The following is a 25080-nucleotide window of genomic DNA, read 5'->3' as shown; positions in this document are numbered from 1 at the left end:
CAGTTCCCATACGTCTGGCTGTGTATATCACCTTCCCTGTCCTCTGAGGACCCCAAACCCTTCACAGCTCTTTGCATCGGTCCTTATATTTCTAAAGAGAAAATAGAGAGGGCAATGGCAGTGCTCCCTCAATAGAGGGAAGAGCTGAGACACAAGAGAATTCAGGGAAAAACAAAGAAAACATCACAGGCCAATCCTTAAAGGAACAGAGACCCAAAACCCTATGAAATGGTCTTCTTTCCCTGTCTGCATCTCCCTCCCCCAACCCCCTCCCCACACACACACACACACAGCTTCCGTCTACATTTTTTTCTTCTCTTAATAGGAGTCTTGAAAACACTGAACTGACCAGCAGAAGTGTATTGATTCAAATTTTCTTGCAGACATCCTGGTTATTTGTTCTATTTATGTTCAATCATGGTGACAGGTAATTTGAGGTGATGATAAATCCATGCATTTAAAGTCCTGATTGCCTGAATAAATAGGTTGGATGGCTTTAGTAATTGGATAATTAAAGCAAAATGGAGATGCCAGTGGGGTCCAAAGCAGAGAAAGTCAGGGTAGCTGGAAATTTCATTTCGGAAAAGCCAAAACCACAATCTATAGGAGTAGAGCAGATAAGGCCAGATGGTGCATATTCACAACAAAAGATGGGTGCTTGGGAGAGGAGACTTGATTTAATTGAACGAAGATGCAAATGGAAAGGGAAGACACTCTTGAACTACTTTGTATATTTTCTCCCAAAGCATGGTAGTGCCCTGCTCAGGATTCCTGGTTGGTTGGGGAAGAGACAACAGAGGGTTTAGATCTTTTCTGAATAAGTGCTTTTCACTGCCTTGCCACCCCTCCAACTGCGTGTGCACATGTACACATATACATACTCCTCTGCTTTGCCCTTTCTTTTCATCTTCTTTCCATTCTCATTCCCTTTAAGGCTGATCCTTGAGGGCTGTAGATGGAGTCCAAAATCTGTAAAACAAACAAACAAACAAACAAAACAAACAAACCACCTGAAGGGGCAATCATGAAGAAACTGCCCACATCTCCAGACCCCAAGGGAGCAGTAAACAGAGCAGGGCCGAAGGGCTGGAACATGCTTGTTTCCATTGGTGGAGACCCACTTCATGAAGGTAGAGCTGTTCATCCAGGACCCATCGCCAGACAGAGAGAGTTAAGTCATTTTCGATCTTGAAGATCGTCAAGGAGCCAGGCACCCCGCCATCACAGGAACCCTGAGGGGGCCCCACCCACTCAAGTCCCCCTCCCTCTGGGTGCTGGCACAGCTGCCCCAGCCCCTGACTCCTGCACTTCCTGTGGCCCCTGTCTGTCCTTCCCCCATGTACACCAACCTGCACCTGGAGGTTGTGTTCACTACGCAAAAAGCCCTTTGCCTCCTTAGCAGCAGGGGAGTTGCTGTTGTGTGTTGAGTACTCACTATGTGCTAAGCTCATGCTCAAAAGTATAGACCTCAAAGTCACCCTGTTAGCCCCCATTTTATTGATGAGGAAACAAAAAGAAAGGCTCTGTGTGTGTGTGTCTTATTGTATGTGCAAGATAGAGAGAGGAGATCTTTGTATAAGACTCTGATTATTTAAGATGATTCATAATAGCCAAACCAACTGTTTATGGAAAAACCATTCTGCTTGTGGCCGGACAATATCACTGCGACTCAAATAAGCCGTGAGTGAAGTGTGTCCCTCAGATTGGACACCAGGAGTAAAGATATCCTAATGATCTAGCAAGAAAGTTGAAATTAAAGATTTGTTTCTGACCAATGATAGGAAAATGGACAGGAAAACCAGCTTCTGATGCCGAGAAGGTAATCCAGTGGCAACAAAGTTATGTGGCCAGCATGTCATTAACTTGGGTTAGCGTGAGGGATCTGGTATCTCAGCAAAGTGTTCAGTAAAGAAACCGAATTAAGGCTTGCTGATTCTTGCACTGTCTAGTATTTTCTGTAATATATTCTTTCTCTTCTCTCTTGGAAAAATGTCAGAAAAGAGTTATTAATTGAGCATCTATGAGGTGTTTGGCACTCTGGCAGATGCTGAGGATTCACGGATGAATACAACCGACTGGCTCTTGCTCTCAAGATGCTTAGAGTCTAGTGAAGAAGAGATGTCGTGGAATAATTACATATAATTAACCAAATAATTACACACTGGTTTCTGCTGTGCTGTGCTAGGTTAAAACACAGAAAAGAATTTTGCCTACATGTGTTCCTGAGTTTTAAAGGGGGCCGCACGATACCCTCATTAGGGCAGTATTGAGGAATCAGTGTTAGGGGATTCAAAAAGAAGAGAACACTCAGGGGCAAGAAGCAATGTTCCTTGTCCTTTACACCTACAGTCTCCTCCCAGGCTCTGCCCAACACAGAACAAACCTTGGAGACATTGTGCTTTGTCCTCATAAGCAAGAGTATTCCCTTTCAAGGGAGCAATTCATCTTGGGAAAGCTGGTCTCAGTGCCCAGCAACTGGTTTAACTGAATGTTTCCCTTTTCAATGAATTGCTTTGGCATTATTTAAGCCCAGTCATAACATTGCGGTTCACAGGAAGCTAACAAGTGACCTTTGTCAGTCGATCAAATCATAAAACTCGTGAAAATAGATGACAGGGTCTTTCAAAGGGGCACCACTAAGGTCCTCCTCCAGGCAGCCCATGCAAACATTTTTTTAAGCATTTTTTTCAAACACTTGCTTTTCTTTCTGTCAGCCATTAATTCCTGCCACCCTGGACTGAATCCAGAAGCTTTGCTCTATGTCTTTTGCCAACACACACACTGAATCCCACATGGCTGTCCCCTAACCGCTCCGTTCGTTCCCATGCACCCCTGTCAGGTCCTTCAGTGGGCACACACCCCAAAACCGTAACAGCAAAGATGCTGGGCAGCCTGTAGATCCCAGCTTCAACTCCAGACTTGGGTTTCTTTTTCAATCCTCAGCAGCAGAAATGTTCCAGCTTGTTGGCAATGAAGGCGGTTCTCCAAGCACCATACCACATGGTCACCTCCGCAAGTCAGTGGGAGGTGAACCTAGTAAGCCTCGTAGGTGGGTGGTGAAGACCAAAACCCTTGAAAGTGCTTTGCCTAAGTGGTAGGCAGAATTCTAAGATGGCCCCATGACCTCCACCCCCTGGCGTGACTCCCATGGTTATGTTACCTTAAATGGCAAAAGTGATTTTGCAGACATAGTTAAAGTTATTAATCAGTTGACCTTACGGTAGAGAGATTGTCTGAGTGGACCTAAGCTATTCATATGAGCACTTTAAAAGTTTTCTCCAGCTGATTGTAGAAAAAGAAGTCCAAAAGAGTCCTTGTGTGAGAAGAACTTGATGCCTTGTTGTTGGTTTTGAAGATGGAGGGAGCCACATGGTAAGGAATGTGTGTGGTCCCTAGAAGTGAGGGTAGCCACCGGCTATCAGCCAATAAGCAACTAGTGACCTCTGACCACAAAGAACTGAATTTTACCAGCAACCTGAATGAACTTGCAGGCAGATTCTTCCCTATAGAATCCAGAGTTGAATCAAGGTGCCCAGCTGACACCTTGATTTTGTCCTTTAAGACTCTAAACAGAGAACCTACCTGAGCCCACATGGATTTCTGATCTATAGAACTGTGAGGTAATTCATGGTCATTGTTTTAAGTCACTAAATTTGTGGTAATTTATTAAGCAGCAATAGAAAACAAATATACCCTACAATCACTTGTTTAACCCCCAAAGTAGTCACGCAGGCATGTGTTATTAACCCCTTTCTTATTGAAGGAAATAGAGGCTCCAAAAATTAATCATTCCCCATGCATGGCTGGAATTTGAATCCTGGATTTAATGGTTTGAAAGCCCTGGCTCTCTCTCTGCTACTATAGTGGTCAGCAGAGGATGCCAACACATCTTGGGTCCTGGGAATAGGGACACCATTTAGCAAATAGCAAAGACAAATTGCATGAGAATTACATGCCTCATCTGACACAAACATAAGAGGAGTCTTAGCACTATCTCTTACTGGTTACATTTTATTTGCAATTTAGCCTCTTGAAGCCTCAATTTTGTCATCTGTAAAATGAGCAGAGTAATAGAGCCTGCCTCAAAGATAAAACACTTGGACCAACCCAGGACACAGCGACATTGTACTCTAACAGAAAACAGTTGTTATTGTTCCTTAGAGTCATAGATGAAAATCTGTCAGGAGTAGAGAGGAGTGGACACTTGGAGTCCTTAGAGATGAGACTGGCATTGACCTGGGACTCAGATGCTGATGTCTGCTCTTTCTGGGAGAATCAAGAGCATCCTGTCTCAGGATTGGCAAGCCACCTTGTTGATGGTGCGCTGTGCTCTGATCTGGTATTGACCGTGTCTGGTCCCCTGGTCCTTCCTGATCTCTCAGGCTGGACTGTTAGCTTAGAACCATCTGCTCCTGCTGCCTCGTGGTCTTGGACTGTCCCTCCAGATGGACAACAGTGCACTTTCCTCTTCCACTTTTGTCCTCTTTGTCTACATCCTAGTTGAACCAACAGCCCAACATGACTGGTGGGAAAAAGAATCCCTCTTTTCAACTATAATTTTACATCATTTCTCAGCTTAGGGAATGCTGAAAAGAGGCGCTTTCATGCACAGATTCCAAGGATAGGTCTGCAAGTGCCTTCCTGCTGTGGGGCCATGGATTCAAATGATTTGGAAATGGAACCAAATCTGAACTGATGGCCATTTCACTGCCCTGGAGCTCTTTCTTTTCTCCACCCAGTCAAAACTCTGAAAGAGGGATGCCATAGCCCTTGAGGCAGGACCACAGTGGATCTTGGCTTCAGGACAGACGGTGGGAGCAGGCTCCTGAGGGTGGGAGCTCTAGCACTTAGGGCTGGGTGGATGGTAAGATGAGGAGGCTCTAGGAGAAGCTGGTCTGTTCGGCTTTGGCAAAAGAGCCAAGTTCAACTTTCAGATGTGTGTGTATCTGAAGGCTGCATGGGTGGATACCAGGGGGGCAAGAGGGGCCTCTGACCGCAGAGACCAGGAATGAGGGAGCATTTTCGTTTAGCTCTTTCACACTCCTGATGAATTTAGGAATTTGCCTTCTCAGAAACTGTATGAAAATGTGCAATGCATTTCAGGGCCTCAAATGGATTCCCAGGGCTAACCAAAAAGAAAAATAATATAATAAAATGAGAAAACTGAAGTGAGAAACTTTATTTTTCTAATGTCAGACCTTGGCATTTTATTTGGGGTCCTGCTAAGTGCTGAAAGATGAGAAACGTGGAAAAACTAGAGGCCCAACCTCAGTGTTCCGAGTTAGTGATGGGATGTGGATTGGGGGAGGCCTCGCTGCCCTTCCCAGGCTGAGAGAGAACTTGTCACAGAGGAAAGAATTGCCCTTTTCTCTCCTTTACCAGCCACCTCCCAGGTAAAAGCAGCAGAGCATACAGTTTGAATCCTGGCTTTGCCCCTAACCAGCTGTGACATTTGGGGAGATATTTCACATCTCTGAGCCTCAGCTTACTTGTCCATAAAATGAGGAGAATAGTGATCAAAGACTTGTAAGAACGACAAAATGAAACATGCAAAAAAAAAAAAAAAAAAAAAAAACACTTAACACCATCCTCATTACAAAGTAAACATTTATTAAAAGCTATTACTATTGCTTGTTTGGGGGGAGGTTTTTTTATTTTTTGTTTTCTTGTTTTGTTTTGTTTTGTTTTGTTCTAAATTTTCATTTGCTGAAGATTCATCTTTAGCTAGGCTAGATGGCTTAACCAAAAAAAAAAAAAAAAAAAAAAATTCATCTTTAACTAGGCTAGATGGCTCCCCCATATACACTAGCCGTGTCATCTAGTTTTTCCAGCATGCATGCGTGTGTGTTGGGGGAGAAACTTTTAGGCTCTGACCACACAGTGTCAATGTCCATAAGTTGGCCATCCATCCTGGCAAATTCATGGTTAGTTAAGTGCCTGTTTTGAAAAATACTTGGATAATCTCCTTGCTCCAAACTCTAAACCCCCTGGAATTTAGTCACGAGATTTCACCCCTGTATATTTTCCTGATATATTAGTTTCCAGCCATTCAGATCTCATTTTAAATGCAGATATAAAATGATCCTCCTCTTTGCTTGAAATATAGCAAAGGAATAGATGCAAAGAACCTTTGAAAGGAAAGGAGAAAGAAGAGGTCATCCCAGTGCCTGGGCTCTGTGGAGAGAAAGCTGGCCTGGTAAGCAACACAAAATTCCTGAAAACATGCCCAGAGAGTGAGTCATCTGGAAAGGTAAAGGGACCCAGGGAGAGGAAGTGAAAATACAATTGACCAACTGTCAGCAACCAATTTGCCTCCTTCACAAACGAAGAAGGTTTGGCTCCTCCGTGAAATGGTCAGTGATTTATCTGAAGACGGTCTTCTGTGCTGCAGAACCTGAGCCTCTGTTCCCGAGCTTCCTGATATGCTTACAGAAATCATGGAAATAAGACAAGCTAAGAACACTGGACTGGAAACCTGGAGGACCATGTCTGCCCCCTGCTCTGTGACAACCTTGCTGTGTGACCTTGGCAGGAGTCCTCACTGGCTGGGCCTTGGTGGCCTTGTATAAAATAAGTGGGCCAGTCCCCATTCTCTCCAGGGACCTTGCTGGCTCCGACGTTCTTTGATATTCTGATTCTGGCTCAGGCCCAGCTCCAAAGTCAGAAAGAAATCCCCCTGAATTACGTGTGTTGCAAGGGCTAAGGCTGTGCTCAGCTTAGGTTGCTTCCCGGCCGGGCTGCTGCTGTGCTTGGGCTGTCCGTCTGGAATGAGCTTTTGGAAGGGCGTAAAAAGGAGGAAAGATCACCTGCCTGCATTAAAAAGGAAAGAGAGCCCAGTGCCATCCATTGGGATGGCTCATGCCCATCTTTGACGTGTGGCCAGGAACCTTCCCTAAATAATGTGTGTGAATATAATGGGTTAGGCTATTTGATGAAGCATGATAAAGCTGGCGAGCCAGCTTTCTCTATGCTTTATTTTTGCCTAATGACTGCGATCAGAAACCATAGTCGTCTTTTCAAAAGTGGGAGCCAGTGGTGAGGTTCACGGATACTTGTGTGTCTGCAGCTGTTTTGAAGCCTCCAGGTCTTTTCTAGAGTTCATGGGAGATTAAGAAAGCAGAGGGATCTCTGGCAAGTTCTCCACCAACACCAAAGCAGTTGGATCACTGTCAATTCAATTAACAGCCCCTTGGTTCTATTCCCTTTTGTAAAGTTAGATAAGCTAATCAGCAGCAAGCACAGTGCTTTGAAAATATGTGTTAAATGAATTATCCAATAAGTTAATGGAACTATGAGGGAATACAGGAACCAATAGATGAGAACTTTGTAGGCAAGGAAAGCAAAGGTGCGGGTGAATGTTGAGCTCTTTAACCAACTATGTTGGTGTCAGATTGACCTAGTTTTTGATAGGACATAAGAGACATTTGTGGTGGAGGATCCAATTGTTTATTCCTTAGCAATAAAAAGAATCCCAGCTCTTTCCCTCACTCACTGTGACACTGGAGTGGCTGCTTAAACTCTCTGTACTTTAAAATGAGGATAATAATGGGACCAACCTAGTTCATAGAAAAGGGGAGAAGATTGAATGGGGTGAGGTATGTGAGCACCAAGAGCAGCGTGTGGCCCACTTCCTGCTGACTTGGTTAGATGCAGACAGAGCTGCTGCAGTGTGTACCCCAGATGGAGCAGGCAGGGCCTTTATGGCACAATTTCAGGAGGAGCATCATGCCCTTCTCTCCCAACTATCATTCCACCAAAAATTCCTACTCTTAGAATTCCCGTAGGTGACAGAGGTTACATGAGAAAGAGAACACATTCAGCCATTCACCCCCGGCTATTCCACCCAACTTCACCCTACCTTCAAAAGTCAGGGCAGTTTGCATAGTCATTAAGGCCTTGACTTTGGAGTAACTGGGTTCAAATCTAGGTATTTACTAGTTGTGTGACCTTGGGCAAGTTACTTATCTTGTCTGAGTCTCAGTGTTCTCAACTATAAAGGGGCTAATGCCATTTACCTTTTGGGGTTACCATGAGATAATATAAGCTAATGTACTTGAAACTTCTTGCATTCATGGCTTATGCTCAGTTAAAGGGAGTGATTATTATTAATATGAGTTTTCTCTCATTGAAGATGTTCATAAAACATGAAAGGCAGTTCTCAATGATTTACAACAATATTTGGAGCCATAGCATTATTATTGGTTTCAACTTCCCAAGTGACCAAGTTAAAAGAACCCCCCCTCCCCCAATTTCCATGCAGCCTCTTTCCTACCTCACAAGGATCAGTGCAGCATTAGCTGGTCCACCCTGTACGTGAATGCTGTTAGGATGCCCAGAGGATTGGGAAAGCCTGCTTGAAAGAGGGAGCCCTCAGATGGCCTTTGGAGAGATGAATGGGAATGGGTGGGAACTGAGGAGAGAGAAGGTCAATCTGCTTCCTTGTGTCAATCTGCTTCCCCACCACTTCCCAATCCCCTGCCTTACTTTGTCCCAAAAGTTGCAGAGGAAGAGAGATTTCTCCTTCTCCAGAAACTTGGTTTCTGTTCTTGGGTTTGCCCCCAGCATCCTGTAGTTTGAGATGCAGGGAGGCTGTTCTGTGTGGCTGCTCCCTGGCCATAGCTCCTGGGACGGGTCACCTCCCCTGAGCGATGCTCAGGCTTCAGGAGGAAGGAACAAGCTGTAGAATGCAAGGGCACATGAATTCCAGCCTTTTTCTGATTTCAGAAATAATCTTTCTCCTTTGTCTAGAGCCTTGCCTTGACCCTTTGCTATAAGAAAGAATCAAGGACATTGTGTTTTCTGGAGGTGGTGCTCACAGGATATCCACATACTCTCCTTTTGCTTTTCCAGGGGGAAGGTGGGAGTCAGGGAGGAGCAGAGAAAGAAACACACGCCAAAACCCTAAATGCAGTACCGTGTTTGGGTTGCAGCTGAGAAAAGGGTTAAATGGAGACTTCCTTCTCATATCTTACTGAGATCATTTTGTGGCTTCAATCTCCAGGGAAACGAGCGGTTTGCACATTTACCGTGTCCTATCAGTCGACCATCTGCAGGTACCACCTCTCACAAAGAGCTTAGACATTAACTAGTCACTTTATCATTGTTATATATTCGGAAAATCAAAAACCAGCTGTTATAAAGCTATAAACTGGAGGCTTTATTACATATTGTTTATCATTGCTTTCGTGTTTGGAGATTCATAGTGCGTGGACTTTGAGATCTATCTGTATTGCCAAAGAGGCCAAAGTTTATTTCCCTAATAATATGCAAATGGAGCCTTTATACCAGATAATGAATAATCACTTTAGATTAAAGCTGAATTTTCCTTTAGTGGTACTGGCACTGCAGCCTTTTGCATGCAGTTAATAATTAATTTAAAGTATTACCACTTCAGTGAGCCCTGCTTACATTATTTATTAAGTGTAATTAAAGTATTTATTAGTCAAGTAATGAATGAGGGACAACCCCCAGCACCTTAAAAGTGTTGTAAAATAATCACAGACCATGTTTACCTGCAAAGCAAGTCTGAGTGTGGCTCAAGTGTGCTAATAGATTATTTGTTACCATTCAAGGTGTTATCAGTGGGTCTCTACCGTGGTGCATGCCTGGCTTTGCCCACATGCTTCGGTCGCTTGGCTCATTCCAGAGGAAATGAGTGCCTGGGCCTTTTCTCATTGTTGATTTGTGCTTATCAATTTAGAAGGCCAAATTAAAGGGATTGCTTGGTTCAAGCTAATGCCCCCATTGACCACCTTGCTTGTAGTTCAAAATGGCAGCTTGGCCAACATTGCCATCTTGGAATTGTATTAAGGGCTGCTGAAAGCATTACCTATAATTAAAGTGACTGTATAACTTCTTAACCAAACCAAGACAATCTTGAGCATGAAAGAAAGTGTGATTAAACATAACATATGAACTGGAAAGGTTCTGGGCAAACCAGGACTGAGCTTACCCTCCTAAAATTAACATGGCCTTTATCCATCTAGCTGGGTTGCTTTGGTCAAGCTGTGAATATGAGAATCAGGTTCTACTCCTGATTGCTACTCACCAAGCAATCTTAGATTAAACCCTGGATGTCTGCCTTCCCTCATTTTCAACCAAGTTTGGGCTGCACATGGTCTTCCCCAGGAAGCCTTCCCTGGTCCCACCATCTGGAAGTGATGGCTCCTTCCTCTTAACTCCCACCACACTGCTGACACCTCCCTTGGTGCACATCCACTGGCTTGCAGCAGCTTCTATTATGTATTAAAATCCACTCCATACAGAGCTTGCAAACTCCTTCTGGAAAAAGACTGTGCTTGCAGATTTTTAGTTCTTCCAACATTCTTGCCCTGGTGACTTGCAAAAAGCAGGTACAGAGTAAATATTTACAAAATAAATTGATAGTCAGGAAGTACAATCTCTAGTCTTTCCAATCAAGAGAGATGGTGACATTTCAGTCCAAGATCATCGACCAGAACTCAAAAGTGAGCAGATGGGCCTGTGGAGTGGACATAAGCAGACAGAGGTGAAGCCAGCAGAGAAATCATCCAAGGGCCATTCAGATATGTCACAGGAATCGCTTGATAAGTCAGACTTAACTGGCAAATCAGTGTATCAAGCCTCAAGACCCTCTCCAGTCAGGCCTGTACCTCATAGGCCTATAGCATTATGCTTGGTCTTTGTTCTCTGAGTCCTTTATCTGGAAAGTTCTCCTTCCTATGTTTTTCTGACAAACAAGGATTAAAGCTACCAAGCATATGCAGGTTAAGAGATGTTCCTACATTCACCCAGGTAGATAGGGGCATCCCTGTAAATCCTGTCTCTTCATTTTCATGAATCCCACCTACCCCATATTCTACCTCCTCTCTGAAGCCTTTTTCTGGCTACTTCTGTGACCATTTAAAGAATCCATCCTTCTCATTTTGACCCTGCTTCTTATGCATAACCCCTGGCTCTCCAGGGAAGGCTGGTGCCTTCTCCTTTCCTACATGTCCCCCCAGTGCTGGGTGCACAGTAAGTGCTCAGCAGATGAAGGAAGGGGAACCAGACCTCACCCAGTTTTCACTGAACCCTTCTCCCTCCTGTCTTCCTGCCACCAACCTCACTCATTTCCCAGAATCCCACCTGATTCCCACCTGAAGGATGTTGTTGGTTATCAAGAAACTACTGTATTAGAAAGGAAAGGAATCTATATAGGTCAAAGGTAAAGGGAATGAGTAGTGTTTGGGGAAAAAACAAAACAAAACAAACAAACAAAAAAATCTTTGTGTTTTCATAGCAGCCAATGCTACTGGGCCCAAATGTGTGGGTTTATAAATTGATTTGTCTTTGGGCCCCTCCACGGTGCTGTTTCCAGGCAACGGGCAGGTTGGCCGTATATCATGTGCACTCCAGCCTCCCGCTGTGGTGGCCTCCACCTGACCTCTTAATCAGAGAGGAGATACACGATCACGTCCAGAAACACCCAGCTGGTGTCCGCCCCACAAACCATCTGCCTGTCTCACCATGGTCAGACTGACCGTCTGCTAATGCCCCCTTCTCCTTTGAGTCATTTATATTTTTCCCCAGTCTTTTTTTAAAAGTGGAAAACAAATAGCATTATCGGATTGCTCTGCTTGGCTGCAGCTGTGAATCACGTAGTTGGAAATCAGTCCAACACGAGTCAGACAGCACAATCTCTGCATGGTCGGGGAGAGGTCCAAACTGCTGATCCAGCCTCGTTTGATCTTGATATTTTATTTATCTATAAATGTGACATGGCCCCATGAGGAAACATCTTGCTGTTGTGCTTTTTCCCATTCTTTTTGTGTTTCCAAAGGGAAGGGGCCCTTGCTTTCGTCGGAACCCAGGGTCAACATTTCTTCTTGGCCTTGTCAGGAGGTGATCAGTCCGATGACAATACAACGTGAGAATGACATACAGCTGGAAGTAGTAGGGATGGGAGAGGGGTAATGGGGGTTTGACATAATTCCCCTTGGCTCATCACTACTTCCAAAATCAGTACTAGATCACCAATACAGAGTAGTTAACAGAACTAGATGAATGTGGGGTGGAACCTTTGACCATCATCATTGTTCTACTCAACAAGGATTGACCGAGTCCCACTGGCAAGGAGAGCATCATGCAGTGAGCCCCCTGCATAGAGAATTCACAGTCCCTCTATCTGCAAGGTGACACTCACCCAGTCAATCACCCAGTCCATGAGCCAATATTGACTATGTCTTCTGTGTCCATCTTAGTTTGAGGTCCACCCCACCCCCCCACCCCCCCACCCCCCCCACCACCACCCCCCCACCCCACCCCACCCCCCCGCCCAAAGCAGACCTTGGGATAAGGATCTGAGTGCAAATCAGTTAGTTGGGAATTGCAGATAACACCAGGAGAGAACTGGGGAAAGTGTTACAGGGAAGAAAAGGCAGCCAATAAGGGATGTAACATTTGCCACCTCCTGCTGTGGGCAACTAGAGCCTAACTCTATGGGGAAACTCTGGGAAATGATGCAAAACAAAAGGTGCAGAATTACCACAAGGGGTGAGGGAGCTGTGGTGTTTAGACATCAACCCCCAGGTCATTGGTTTGAGGGCTGCTCCCTCAAGCGCTGGCCTGCCATGTGCACAAAGAGCAAGCTTTCCCCAATTAGGGGTGGAGGGAGGAGAGCCTTCAGGCCCAGCTTGTGGATGCTGGCAGATGGAGGTTAGCTGGAGTCACAGAAGGTCTCAAGGAATATAGGTGGGACATGGAAAGTACCTGCTACAAAGCCTGGCTCTAAGCGAGGGGTTTGGGAAGGCAAGAAGTTGAAGATATGTTCTCTATGTTCCTCAAACTATCAACTTCGAAGAATAAAACTTTTAGAAAGCAATCCAACAACCAAACGCTAAGTGGCATAGTGAAGACAGAAAAACATAAGTTCAGGAAAAGGAAACATAAGTATCCAACCATTGGGAAAGTTCCATGACATTGAACTGAATTAGAACTAAATTAGGAATTGAAGGATGGGTAGGATTTGGATTATGAAAAAGACAGCAAGAAGGGATGGGGCACATTTTTTTTTTTTATTTCCAAAATTAGGTGCAAAAATCAAATTGAAAAATAAGTAATCAAATTGGCTATGAGTTCACATTATAATATTGGAGATCGTTTACCTACATCCTCAATTACAGTCTAATAAACTAATTTTCTTTAAGTTTCTCGGCATCTTAATTCGATAATCAGAGATCAGTTGACTTCTAAAGTTCTAATCTGAGAATTTAAGGAAAATGGGTCATCAATAAACTATTCAAAAGACAATTCTTTTTTAAAGGAGTGTTACAGGAAGAAAATCATTTTGTTGGTTACATGAATGATCGCTTCCTGATTTATCTGTTTGCTCACTCAGCAAGTTAAATCTCAGTTAACTAGAACATTTTAGGATTTGGAGATGCTTAAATAAATGGTGGTGGCAGCTAGGGAGATGTCTGGTCCCATGTCCATTTTGTCAGATGACTGGATAGGTGGGTAAGAGGTGTCTTCAGGTTCTGGTTTGACTCTTGTTGGAATGCAGGACTGTGCAGGGGTTAAGCCAAGGGCTTGGACTGATTCAGACAAGCTGGGTTTGAATCCTGGGTCTGCTATTTACCAGCTTGGTGACTTCGGGCAGATTGACCCCTCTAGGCCTCAGTTTGCTCATCTCTAAAATGGAGGTAATATCATCCACCTGTCAGAGGATTAACATTAAACAGGATAGCACCTGCAAAGTATGTAGTCCAGTGCCTGAGACGTTTACAATGCACTATATAATGATGATGAAAAAAAGGTGCATTTTTACAATCATCAAAGGATGCCTGCCCTTCTGATTTCAGCACTTTTTATCATTTGAGTTTACATACCGTGTACTAAATCCCTTGCTTTTACTAGTCCACACCATATGTGAATGAGATGGAAATTTGGTATTTCTGAATGGGACTTTGCATCTTGGCCAATACACGCATTTTAGGATCGGAACAAACAATGCAGCAGACAAGGAGTTAAAGTTTAGGATAATGTCATGGAAATTAGGGTTTTAAAAAAACTGACATTAATTTTATTTTTTTTAATTATTATTTTTCTTGTCATTTGCGTTTTTCTCTCCAACTTCATGCACTGGAAAAACACTGTGCTTCTTTGTGAGCGTTGCTCCTGGGTCAGCTACGACTGTGCTGCTGGCAGCAGGTCACAAGCCAAGGCCACAAAGGGTTAAGACTCTGGCAAGACAAGGGCAAGGTCAGACATGTGAAAAATGACTGTGGGGCAAGGGGTAAGAGCTGTGGAGCTCAGCTAAGGGTCCGAGGTGGTGTCTGAGGAATTCTTCCTGCAGCTTCAGAGATGGTCAGAAATCAAGGCTCCGTGGAGGCAGCGCCTTTCTCCTTTATAGCACTCGGGAGAGGAATGCAGCAATTGCTTGGACAGCCGTCCGACCCGGGGCGACCACATACTTATCAGTCAACCCTGGCCGCTTGGGAGAGCAAAGGGAGCCACTATAAATAACCTCAAGGAGACAACTGGTGCCTGTCCCAGGCAGGCCAGAACCTGCAGTATCCCTAGCCCAAAGGATGTCTTCCTTTTCACTCCAGATCTCAGACCCCTTCTACTGAGCCCCATTCTGCCTGGGAAGCCCAGCCCTCAAATTCTAAGGCCCTACCAGCTCTCTCCAAAGCTCCTTCTCCCCGTTTCTCCTCCTTAGGGTTGGATGTCAGAGGCTCCTCTCTGCTTCTAGACACACACCTTGTGCTCAGGCGCCCTCTTTCTCGGGGCCGGGATGAGGGTGAGGCAAGTGAGGCATTTACCTCAGGCACGCCCTTGAAGGAGGCGGCAAAAAGCCCAGGAATCAAGATGAATAACACTTTTAATGTAGCATTACATTTTAAAAAACCAAAATTGGTGCAAAATAATTCATGACAAAAAAATATCAATAAGGCGTAACAGTGTCGTGCCCAGCCATATGGAAGCCTGAGGTAAAAGGAGTAATCAGAAAAACTAATTTTGTCTTTAGTTAAAATCTTGATGTTTCATTTATTATGGATTTTTGCATTAATTTTCATTTTTTTGGAAAAAATTCCATCGAAACATTGTGTATCTCGATTACTGAGTTTTTGGTGCCCCCTTAAATTTTGCCCCCCGGGGCTAGTGCCTCACTTGCCTTACCCTAATCTTGACCTTGAATTCTGTGTAAATATAGCTGCCTCTCATTGCACACTTGTGGGGACTTGGATTTGTGCTAAGCGCTTTGCTTGTTTAACCCAAAAATATCTGCATGAGGTCGGGACTTGATCACCTACAGCTTGAAGCAGTTACATACCTTGGCTGCACGGTGCTCCCTTACTGAAACCCACCCTCTCCCTCATCCAAATTTCCCAAGTCAATTTCCACTTTCTTACAGAATCAAAGAAGCTTAGAGCTGAAAAAGACCCATGGACGCCTTCTAATCTCCTGCTTTCTTTTTCACATGAGAATTCTGATGCCTAGTAGAGTGGTTAAGTGGCTAGCCCAGGTTCTTACAGCTGTTTGGAACTAGCATTCACTCATTCACTAGCTCAATGCTTATTGAGCAACTACTATGTGCTGTACTGCAGACATTGGAGTAGAGCAATGAGCAAAAGAGACAATACCCGTGCTTTCATGGAGCTTACGTTCCAGTTTGGGAAGACAGTTAATAAACACAAATGCACACACCTTAGACAAGGATAATAGCTATGAAAAAATTGAAAGGGGGAAAAGAATGTAGTGGAATGTGAGGTTTTATTTTATGTAGGTGGTCGTGAAGGGCTTCCTGATAAATGGCTTTGAGAAAACCACTAAATTGAGTGAAGGAAAGAGGAGGAGGAGGAGGGAGAGAGGGGATAGTTCCCGGCTGGGGTTTCTCAACCTTGGCACTATTGACATTTTGAACCAGATAATTCTTTGTCATGGGTGTGTGTCCTGTACATGGTAGAATGTTCAGCAGCATCCCTGGCCTCTACCTTCTAGATGCCAGCAGCACCCCTCAGTTGTGACAACCAAAAATGTCTCCAGAGTTTGCCAAGTGACCCCTGGGGGTAAGATGGTCCCTGGGTCAGAACCTTGAGTCTAGGCAGAGGGAGGGCAAGAGCAGAGCCCCATCGGCCAAGCTGCCTGGAGCTCAGTGCAGAGCTGTCTGCTGCCCTTGGCTTCCACCTGCCCTGGGCGCCCACAGCCCGCAGAGCCGGCCCCGGGGTGGCTGCTTGTCCTCTGAGTCATTTCACAGCTGGCTGTTGGCCTCCTTTCACCCCAAGACTGGAAGCTCCCCAGGGCAGTGTCCACCTTCACTCCTGCATTGCGGAGGCCTGGGCTCCTCAGCAGGTATCTGCACGTCTGCACACTCCCGTCCATGATGGTGGCAGCTCTCTCCAAGGGCTTTGGGCTTGGGGCTCCTGCCAGCCCTGGAGAACAATATGTCCCTCTCCCCAAGGACTAAGAGGTGCAGCTTTCAAAAAGGGATGGCATATGATGAAAATTCACCTTCCACTCAATTAACCTTGTAGAGGAGGGTTCTTTTTTTTTTTTTCCTTTTCTTCCCCCAAGAGACATTTATTTATTTATTTATTTATTTATTTATTTATTTATTTATTTATTTTGATGAACTTTATGAAGCATCTTATTTTCTGGGCAAAAAGCCAAATGATACACTCTCTTCCCAGCTGCAGGGCTGTTGTAGATCTTCAAAGCTAAGGTAAAGACATCCTTTGGGATAAACACAAAGAGGTTGGGGGAATGTTAGGAAATGCCTTATTATTCCAGCCAAGACGTACCTGGGGGTCAGAGCTTTGAGGGGGACGTGCCTGCTGGACCCGCAAGGTGTAGGGTCCTGGAGACCTCAGAGCTGCCGGGAGTGTCCCCATTTAGGGCGCAGGCATGAATACAAATGTGCAAAAATCAATTCCACTTTTAGTGAAAGTAGAATATTAGTAAGTCATGACAAAGCACATCTTGTGTGGTACTTTGCAATTTCCATAGGGTTTTTTCCCCCACATAGTTAATCTCACTGAGTCTCAGATTCAGCTATCAAATAAGATTGAACCAGTAGCATAGAAAAAATAACAATAGCCCTTTTACAAAGGATTTCTTGGAAAATGGTACCCCAAAGCTCCCCTTCCTCATCCCAAAGGTGCAGCATCCCTGGTTGGTGGTGTGTCCCTGATGGGGGTTAGAGAGGAGCAGAAAATGCCACCCCTATCCCCCTGGAGGGGCCTCCAAAGTCAACTGCATCTACGTGCAGAGGGGAGAAGAAAAGAGAGCTCCATTCCTCATGGAGCCGTGTCTTTGGCAGCTCTGGGGGCTAAAGGAGTTTCAGGAAAGCAGCCAGGCTTGCTTTGCATCACAGTTTTGCCCCATCTCTTTGAGGGCAGAGGCAGTTGGAAGACTTCTAAAATCCTAGGGGCATTGTTTAAAGGCAATGGTTAGAAGGGTCAAAGGGTGGGCACTTGCATGAGAAAGGGAAGCTGAGAGAGGGGTCAGGAGGGTTGTGTAGCTGGAAAAAAGCAGGCGAGCAGTGTGCTCAGGTGTGTGGGCTTGGGGGCTGGATGGCCAGGGTCTGTTCTGGCCTTGCCACTTACCATCTGCGTGACCTTGGACAAGGAGTGAGTGTTACCTGCGAGAAGCTGCCTCCTGCTGTGTGGAGGAGAAGAGGTGTCCTCAGTTCAGATGCTCTTCCGTGAGCAATGGAACGTTGCCACGAGAGGTGGCAGGAAGGCCGAGGACCTGGGCGAGCTCTTCTCTGAGGACGGGGTGGAGAGAAATGGTGAGGGACTGATGCAGCATTGAGGTTTGGCTCAGGAAATGGGGAATCTGGAAAGAGCCCAGACAGCGTTGCAAACTTCAGCCCCAAAGAAAGATGGACATAGAGGAAGTGCCTTCCCCAAGGGAGGCCATTGCTGCCAAACACCAGCCATCCTGCAGGACCCAGGGTGCGTCCCTGGAGCCAGGAGTTGCACAGCACACAGGAGCTTTCTGGAACCAGTTTGTGGTGACTGGCATTAATGCAAAAGCATCTCTTAAGTCCCATTTCCTATCGTTAGTCTCCATTTGCTGTCTCAGAATCAAGGAATAGCGATTTGTCTTCCATGAAAATGTTCTTCCCACAACTGTAGGAAAGAGGAGTTGGCATTGTAGCTAACCCCCAAGTGGCCTAGCAGCTTCTGGGCAGGGAACCCCACACTCAGGGGTTATATTCAGGAAGAGAAGCCCTCCTCTTCAGGCTGTGGGGCCCCACACCCCCACATCTCTCCACTCCACTGCTTAAGAGTCTTCTTCCTGAAATCTGCTTGAAATGATCAACTAGCAGTGCCTTTGGCTGCAGCAGCACCTCTGCTGGCCCAGCAGCCACTCACACCTCCGTGAACCCAGGGAGATCTGGAAGAAACCTTAGCCTGTCTCCAGCCCAGCCTCCTCCTGTACAGATTAGGAAGCGATGGCCCAGACAGATGTTAACTTTCCCGTGAACATATTTACTAACCACGTGACACTATGAACCTTGCTGTCCTCATGTGTATGTGGGCATATTCTGCAGGTGACAGGGGTTAGGGGCGAATATGTGCATTGCTCCAGGGAGATGAGAGTGGAAGGCAGAGAGTAGGGCTACAGTCCTGGGTGGGCAGAAATCTGGGTAGTGGATGAAGTGACCCTTCCTCATAACCTTTCACATTTACAAAAAGTTGGAAAACTTACAAAATATTTGGTGCAAACTAATATACCAATGTACAGAAAGGTATGCTTTGTGGTACAAATGACTGTTAAAGGACAATTATATTTATGTTCTATCTATAGAGTGGAGGAAGTTCAGAGACGGGTATGTGGCAGTTAGTTCTGTGCTAGGGTTGGTTTTCGGAGAGCCCTCAATCTGTCAGTCCAATACATCTGCCGAATGATTCCATGAGAGTAATTGTTGAATCCAAATTCCCTCCAGTAATGCAAAGGGCACCAGCTCAGTTAGTAGAAGCTAACTTGCCATTCATCTCCCCAGGGCTCCCATCTCCCAAGCGCCAAGCAAATGAGTGCCTTTGGGTAGGGACAGAGAGAGAGCTGTCTTGACATCTGCCAGAGAAACAGTGCTGCTGGTGACATTCTCTGAGCAATGTCTATACCTTGTGTCCAGTTTGGCCTTGTTTCCTATTGTGCTAGAAAAGGCCAAAAAGCTCTGTCTGCAAAGAGGCCACGTCTCCCTGTTTTAAAAAGACTGTGCCCTTTGAAGAGCTTCCCACTTGGCCACACTGGGGCAGTCCTCTTGGTATCACACAAATAACCAACGTGTCTAGTCTGCCACAAGCAAGCTGTGTGACCTTGAGCACATCACCTCCCTATCTGGGCCTCAGTTCCAGAACTGTGAAAAGTGGGAGGGGAGCAGCTAGACTGAAAGTGCATTGAGAGCCAGGACTGTAGTTTGCAACCTTCTATTCCATGGCCTCACCCAGGGCTTGGTACCCAGGGCTGCTCAGAAAAGCATTCACAGAATCAGCGCATCTCTAGCCCCTTCAGTTCTGACATTTAGTGACTAGATTTGGAAACTAGAAGCTCTCATGCTATGACCACTCTCATTCCAATTTGTAGTTGTGATCATGGCTTTGAGGGGGGAACTCCCCTCTCAAAAAACCTATAAACAACTGTTGAAGGTATGCCCTGACCCAGCCATAAAAGATAAGAAAACTGAATTTGATGTACTCAGTTGAGACACGGAGGCGGCTGCATTCATCTTCAGCCTCACCTTTGCCCCATCTCCTTCCTCTAACCCTCAGCCTTCCCCACTGGGCAAGGCCTCCCTCCCAAGTGTTGCCCCCACCGAAGTCCTCCCTCTTTGGTTAGCAGCCCATGTTCTGCACACTTCTCTCACCCTTTACTACTCAAAGTAGCTCTGTAAGACCTGGTCGTTGGGTTCCACTGGATTGAGAGACTATTGTCATGAAGATGCGAGCAATGTGTTACCTTTTCAAGCACTGTCCCAAGTGACAGGAAATAAGGCTTCTTTGAACTAATGATGGTTCCAACGTTCTAACAGAGAGACATTCCAGGCAGCTGTCAGAGTCCAGTAAAGGAGAGAGTTTGGAAGCTAAGACTCCTCGTCGAGGTTGCTCCACAGACCACCCACTGACACTTCATTTGTCCTCCCACCACCACCTCCAAGCTCTGCTCTCCTACTGTGGCCTTCCTTCTGGAGTGCTGTCCCCACTCCTCTATTCTCAGGTGGTCCACTCCACCTTGAGGGTAGTGCCAGCCCAGAATTTGTGATCCAGGGGACCCTCCTCACTGTTCCTGAAAGCCCTCTGTGATAGGGGAGCTTTCCTTTGTGAAAGTGATGACATATGGGAAAATAGGATGGAACAGTGGTCTGGGTCATAACAGAAGCTAAGAAAACTCTAACAGAGTCCCCTCAACAAAACAACAAAGACTATGCCTGAAATAAATAAAATATCAGTAACATTTCACATATTCTAAATTAGTAATAATGGGTCCTAATGAGTTCTGTACTATTAATTCCATTTACCATCCCTCCATCCCTGGAAACTTTTCATGGTCTCCCACCCTACAGTTTTAATGAGATACTTGTAAATTATTTTGCTGTGTTGCAGAAAATACTCACCCAAAGAAGCATTTGGAATGTGAAGTCCTTGTCCTCAGTGTCTTTAAGAATTTATTGGCTCCTGCCTCCTGGGTTTCACTGACTGGAAGCTAGAGAGAGAGAGAGAGAAATAAAGGCTCTGGCTTCCTTTAACTTAGTCAGTTGAGCTGAGTGGGCATCTCCCAAATCCTTTCCCAATACCCTGTCCCAGGCCCTGAGCACCTGCTGCAATCCTTTCCACCACATTTCATCTCCCGTCTCCCTCACAAGGTGACTTTCCCCACTTCATCTTTATTCTCTCCCAACCAAAGCTCTGCCACCCACATGGCCTTCATCTTCTATGTCCTGCTCCACCCTTCCCAAGTCCTCATGTTTCTAATCGTTCCTGACACTGCCCACCCGCAGGTCACAGTGGCTCTTGGTTGCTGAGCAGGCAGGTGGAGGTCAGTCTGCATCAGCTGGAAGATTTATTGCTTTGGGGATCCAGCACTGGAGAGGGCATTGTCGTGGTCGCTATTGTGTCCCTCCTTTGCGCTGAGGGACTTTGGAGCATGTGAGCATGAACCCAGGTGATGGCGTTTCCAGGGCCATCCCGGTTGTGTGCAGCCGAGCAGCCCATCAAGGAGAGTTGCCTTTCTCTTCCTTCCTCTCCTGCTAGGAGTGCCATCTGAGCCAGCCTGGGCCACCCCATCTGGTGTCCTTCTTCAAGACCTAGCCTGGTTTATTTTTGGCCCTGGGACATATCCTTCAACTCGGTTAGAAAGCTTCACAGACAGATATTTGAAGTCAAGTTGTCTGGAATAATTTTGGCTCCTTAAAGAGGTGCTCCTGAGGCTAAACCCACGTTTTTGATCAGGGTCAGCCTCATATGATGAAGAAACACTCAGATTCCACCCAAACTGATTTTTCTCACTTGTGTCTACCATCACCTCATTTGACAGTGGTAGTATATCTGGGTTAGCGAACATGAGTCATCTGCAGCATTTTTCGAAGACAAAAATCCAAAAGGAAGAGTGAACCACCAATTCTTCCTAGTTACTCTCAATTAATTCTAGACTGTCTTCTTCCCAAGAAAATCTGAAAGGACATGTGGCACTGGGATCATTGCAGTGGGGTGGGAGGGTGGGGGGGTGGAGCATGGGGTGCAGGGGTCTGGAAGGCAGCATAGAAAGTGCGAGAAACAGATCCACAATTTTCCGAGGTGTCTGTCCTACCTGAGAGAAACTTGGTCCCCTCGAATAACAGAAAACATCGTGTTCCCATTAGAAGAGTGACAAACCCCAAGCCAAACAAATCAATGTTTCTGTTTTCATAAATCTGTAGAAAACATCATTTCCTTTTTCTCTCTTCAGCAGTTTCAAACACACGGCAAATATTTTCTTACTACTCCATAAATCTCAAGCCTGTTGAACTACAGGGACTTTCCTCTTCAACTGTCCCCCATAGCAGCATCAAAAGGGAAAATAAAACGTCAGGTCCAAAGGCACAGACTTTTAGAGCCATCTGACTCGCTGGAGCCAGGCCCTCGTTTCCATGGAGAGCCCCTGGCCAGCGTCCTGCATTCTGAGCAGGCAAGGGACTTGTACGCATCTATCAGGGCCTGTAAATTCCCGGGGTTTAGGGGCCCTTCCCGGCCCTGCCAGGCAGGAGGTATATATTGTCCACTGGAGTCTGAGAGTTCAGAGACGTACAGTTTGAAACAGAGCCGAGGAAACGTGTAGTAAAGGAGGCTGTTCTGCCTCAGTGACTGTTCTGGGTAATTGAAACATATCCCTTTAAGTACTGGGACAATTCTGAAGTTTTAATTATTTAGTGGGAAAGCTATCTAGACTGTAGTGTATACTACCACAAGAGCAGTGTAGTGGAAAGCTTTGGAACCAGGCAGCTTGACATTTGAATCCCAGTTCTGCACTTAAACTGTGAATAAACCTGCAGAGGGTTGGTTGGGCTTTTTTTTTTTTCTTTAATATCTTTAGACTTTAATTGCCTCACCTGCAAAATGGGATAATGCCTAAATTGCAGGTTTTTGTGAGCTATAAATGAGGTAATGAATGTAAAACACTTAGTAAACTGCTTGTCACCTACTAAGCACTCAATATATGGTTTCTATTATTATCATCAACATCATCATGGTTATTCCTTCCCTTTTAAAACAGAACATGCTGAACGTGCATTAACTTTTCATTTCCCTCAGGGTGACTATATTTGATGAATGTCCATTTTTATATTGTGCTGTGATACAGTAATGACCTTGGAAGCCCATGGGGGGTGCAGCCAGTTTCCCACATCCCCCTACTAAACAGCCCCATCTGCTGCTACTCACATAGTGACTCTGCTGTCCCTCCCTTCCTGGAAGCCATGGATCATTAATTCACGGTGGAAAGCCCCCACCACCTTTATGCCTCTCTAATCTGGGTCCCCTGTACGTTGGCTAAACTAGGAGGGAATAGGGTAGAGTGGCAAGGAATAGGGAAGGGCCTTGTCGTTAGCAACCCCTCAGCTCCCTCGCCTGGCAGCCCTGTGCCCTTGACCTCCTAAGCCTATTTGGGAAACAGATGCTAATGATGGTCCCTAGCGCATGGGGTGGTGGTGAGAGCTAAGGGAGATGATGTGTGCGAAGCCCCTAATACAGTCTCTAGTGCCTTGTAGATGCTCAATACATGGCAGCAATTATTACTAACTCCCGGCCCCCAGGGAACGACAAGGCTGTTCAATCTGCAGCTTTACATTTGACCCAATAGTGAGCCAAATGCTCAACATGACCTTCCTAATTAAGTCCATGATTGGGCCACAGCCAGGTGTGGAGAGTATTCTTGAACTCCTCAGTCATCTTTCTCGCATACGTTCAGTTCATTCCCAGATGGGGTTGTCCAAACGTTGAGGGGGGCAGCATACAGAGCATGGAGATAAATCCCTGCTGCAGGGCTGGGGGTGGGGGCAGCCAGGGAACCCCGGGGCTTGACGGTCTCCGCGGAAGAGCGCTGTGGGATGCAGTGCAGTGCACACAGCAGCCATGGGCGAGCTGCTGGTAATGAGCCAGTGACACACACAGGCCCTCCATGAAATCTCTCTCAACGTAATTATGCACTTTAGGACAGGGTTTCACTTCAGGATTGATGAAAAGAGCAGTCTATCCACAGAACCCGCGGCAAAGGCTCAAAGCAACCCAGCCTGCTTAGCCCCGCCCCAACCTCTTCTAATATCTCTGATTATCGAGATGCTTCTCAAGGTTAGTTCACAGGCTGGAAGGACATATTTTTAAATAAACAAGGTATCAGAAGATATCAGGAATCTAACACCTAATAACTGAGTGACAAGGCAGAATCATATGTTTTCCTGGAAGCTCTATTTCTGCTCTTATTAAAGGACAATAATTCTACCATACCTGCCTGACAGGAGCACTGGGGTGCAGGGTACAATGAGCCCTTTGTTAGGAGCCTAAAACCCTGAGTTCTTGTCTGGTCTTTGCTACCAACTAGCTGTCTGACGTCGGGTCACTTACTCAGACCCTCTGGACCTCAGATTTCCCATCTCCCATGAAGGGTATGGAATAAATATCACCCAGCTCCCTGTCAGCTTTGAAATCCCATCAACATCTGAGAGAGAGAGAGAGAACAGATTGAATATAGCTGTGACTCTGTTTGCAGAACTATACAGCGCCCAATAAATGTAAGGTGAGCTCACAGCCTGGAAGCAGGCACACTGGCAACTCTCAATGAAATCTTATGGATGAATTCATTATAGTATTTCAAACAAAGAAGATTCAAAAGCCATACTTTACCAAAAAGAAATGAAGAAATTAAAAATTGGGATGTGTGGCAAATTGTGTGTAGGGGGGCAGTGGGGGGAACTGGGTGTAATTTCTATTGTTTGCTGCTCTTTCCTTCCTCTGTGAAATGCTAGAAAGTCTGGAGGGACATTTGCAAAGCTGCCCAATGTCAATTCCACTCGTAGAGCAGTCCATCTTCCTTGGAGTGTGTGTGACCTTTGCAGGTTGTCACATCCTGGGCACAACACCAAGCCCTCCTCCACGGGGGCCGGTGTGGAGGAGCAGCCCTGAACCGCGGGGTGGTGCAAGCGGCAGTTTCCGGGCCCCGTGCCAACCTCCAGATAATTGCCAGCAGCGGGGGAGAGGTGGTCGAGGTTGGCAGAGCCCGTCTCTGACAGATAGATTGTCCCCTTCTCACCACTGCAGCATCAGGGCAGTGAGGAGGAGGGCTAGGGAGAGCTGAATGCATGCCGGGAGCAGGGAGCAGGGCGAGGGCAGGAGGGAAGAAGCGGAAATCAGGAGAGGGAGAGACAAACAGAAACAAACAACAACAAAAAGACAAGAGATGGAGATTGCAGAGATATCAGATAAACAGATAGGGGGAAAAAAAAAAAAAAAACAGGTCCAGAGAGACAGATGGAGGAGAGTCCAAGACAAAAGGAGAGATCAAGAGAACACGATCGCCGTCAGAGAGCTTCATCTCAGTGTAAACCACTGGAGATATCTGGGGTCTGGCCAAGAGAAGCAG

At 45.9% G+C, this 25080-nt stretch overlaps 1 long non-coding RNA gene across 1 annotated transcript; it reads right to left on the bottom strand.

Moving 5' to 3' along the window:
* Nucleotides 1-16591: 16591 nt before the first annotated feature.
* Nucleotides 16592-20621, bottom strand: LOC119511633. The gene is made up of 3 exons (XR_005212221.1): nucleotides 20585-20621; nucleotides 17568-17728; nucleotides 16592-16695 (listed from the first exon to the last, which is right to left on the bottom strand). It is a non-coding gene; the product is annotated as an uncharacterized LOC119511633 (long non-coding RNA).
* Between the last annotated feature and the right edge of the window lie 4459 nt (nucleotides 20622-25080).

This window comes from Choloepus didactylus, chromosome 16 (genome assembly GCF_015220235.1).
Source record: "Choloepus didactylus isolate mChoDid1 chromosome 16, mChoDid1.pri, whole genome shotgun sequence".
Lineage (NCBI taxonomy): Eukaryota > Metazoa > Chordata > Mammalia > Pilosa > Megalonychidae > Choloepus > Choloepus didactylus.
The sequence above is the reverse complement of the archived record's forward strand: the minus strand, read 5'-3'. Positions and strand labels throughout refer to the sequence as shown.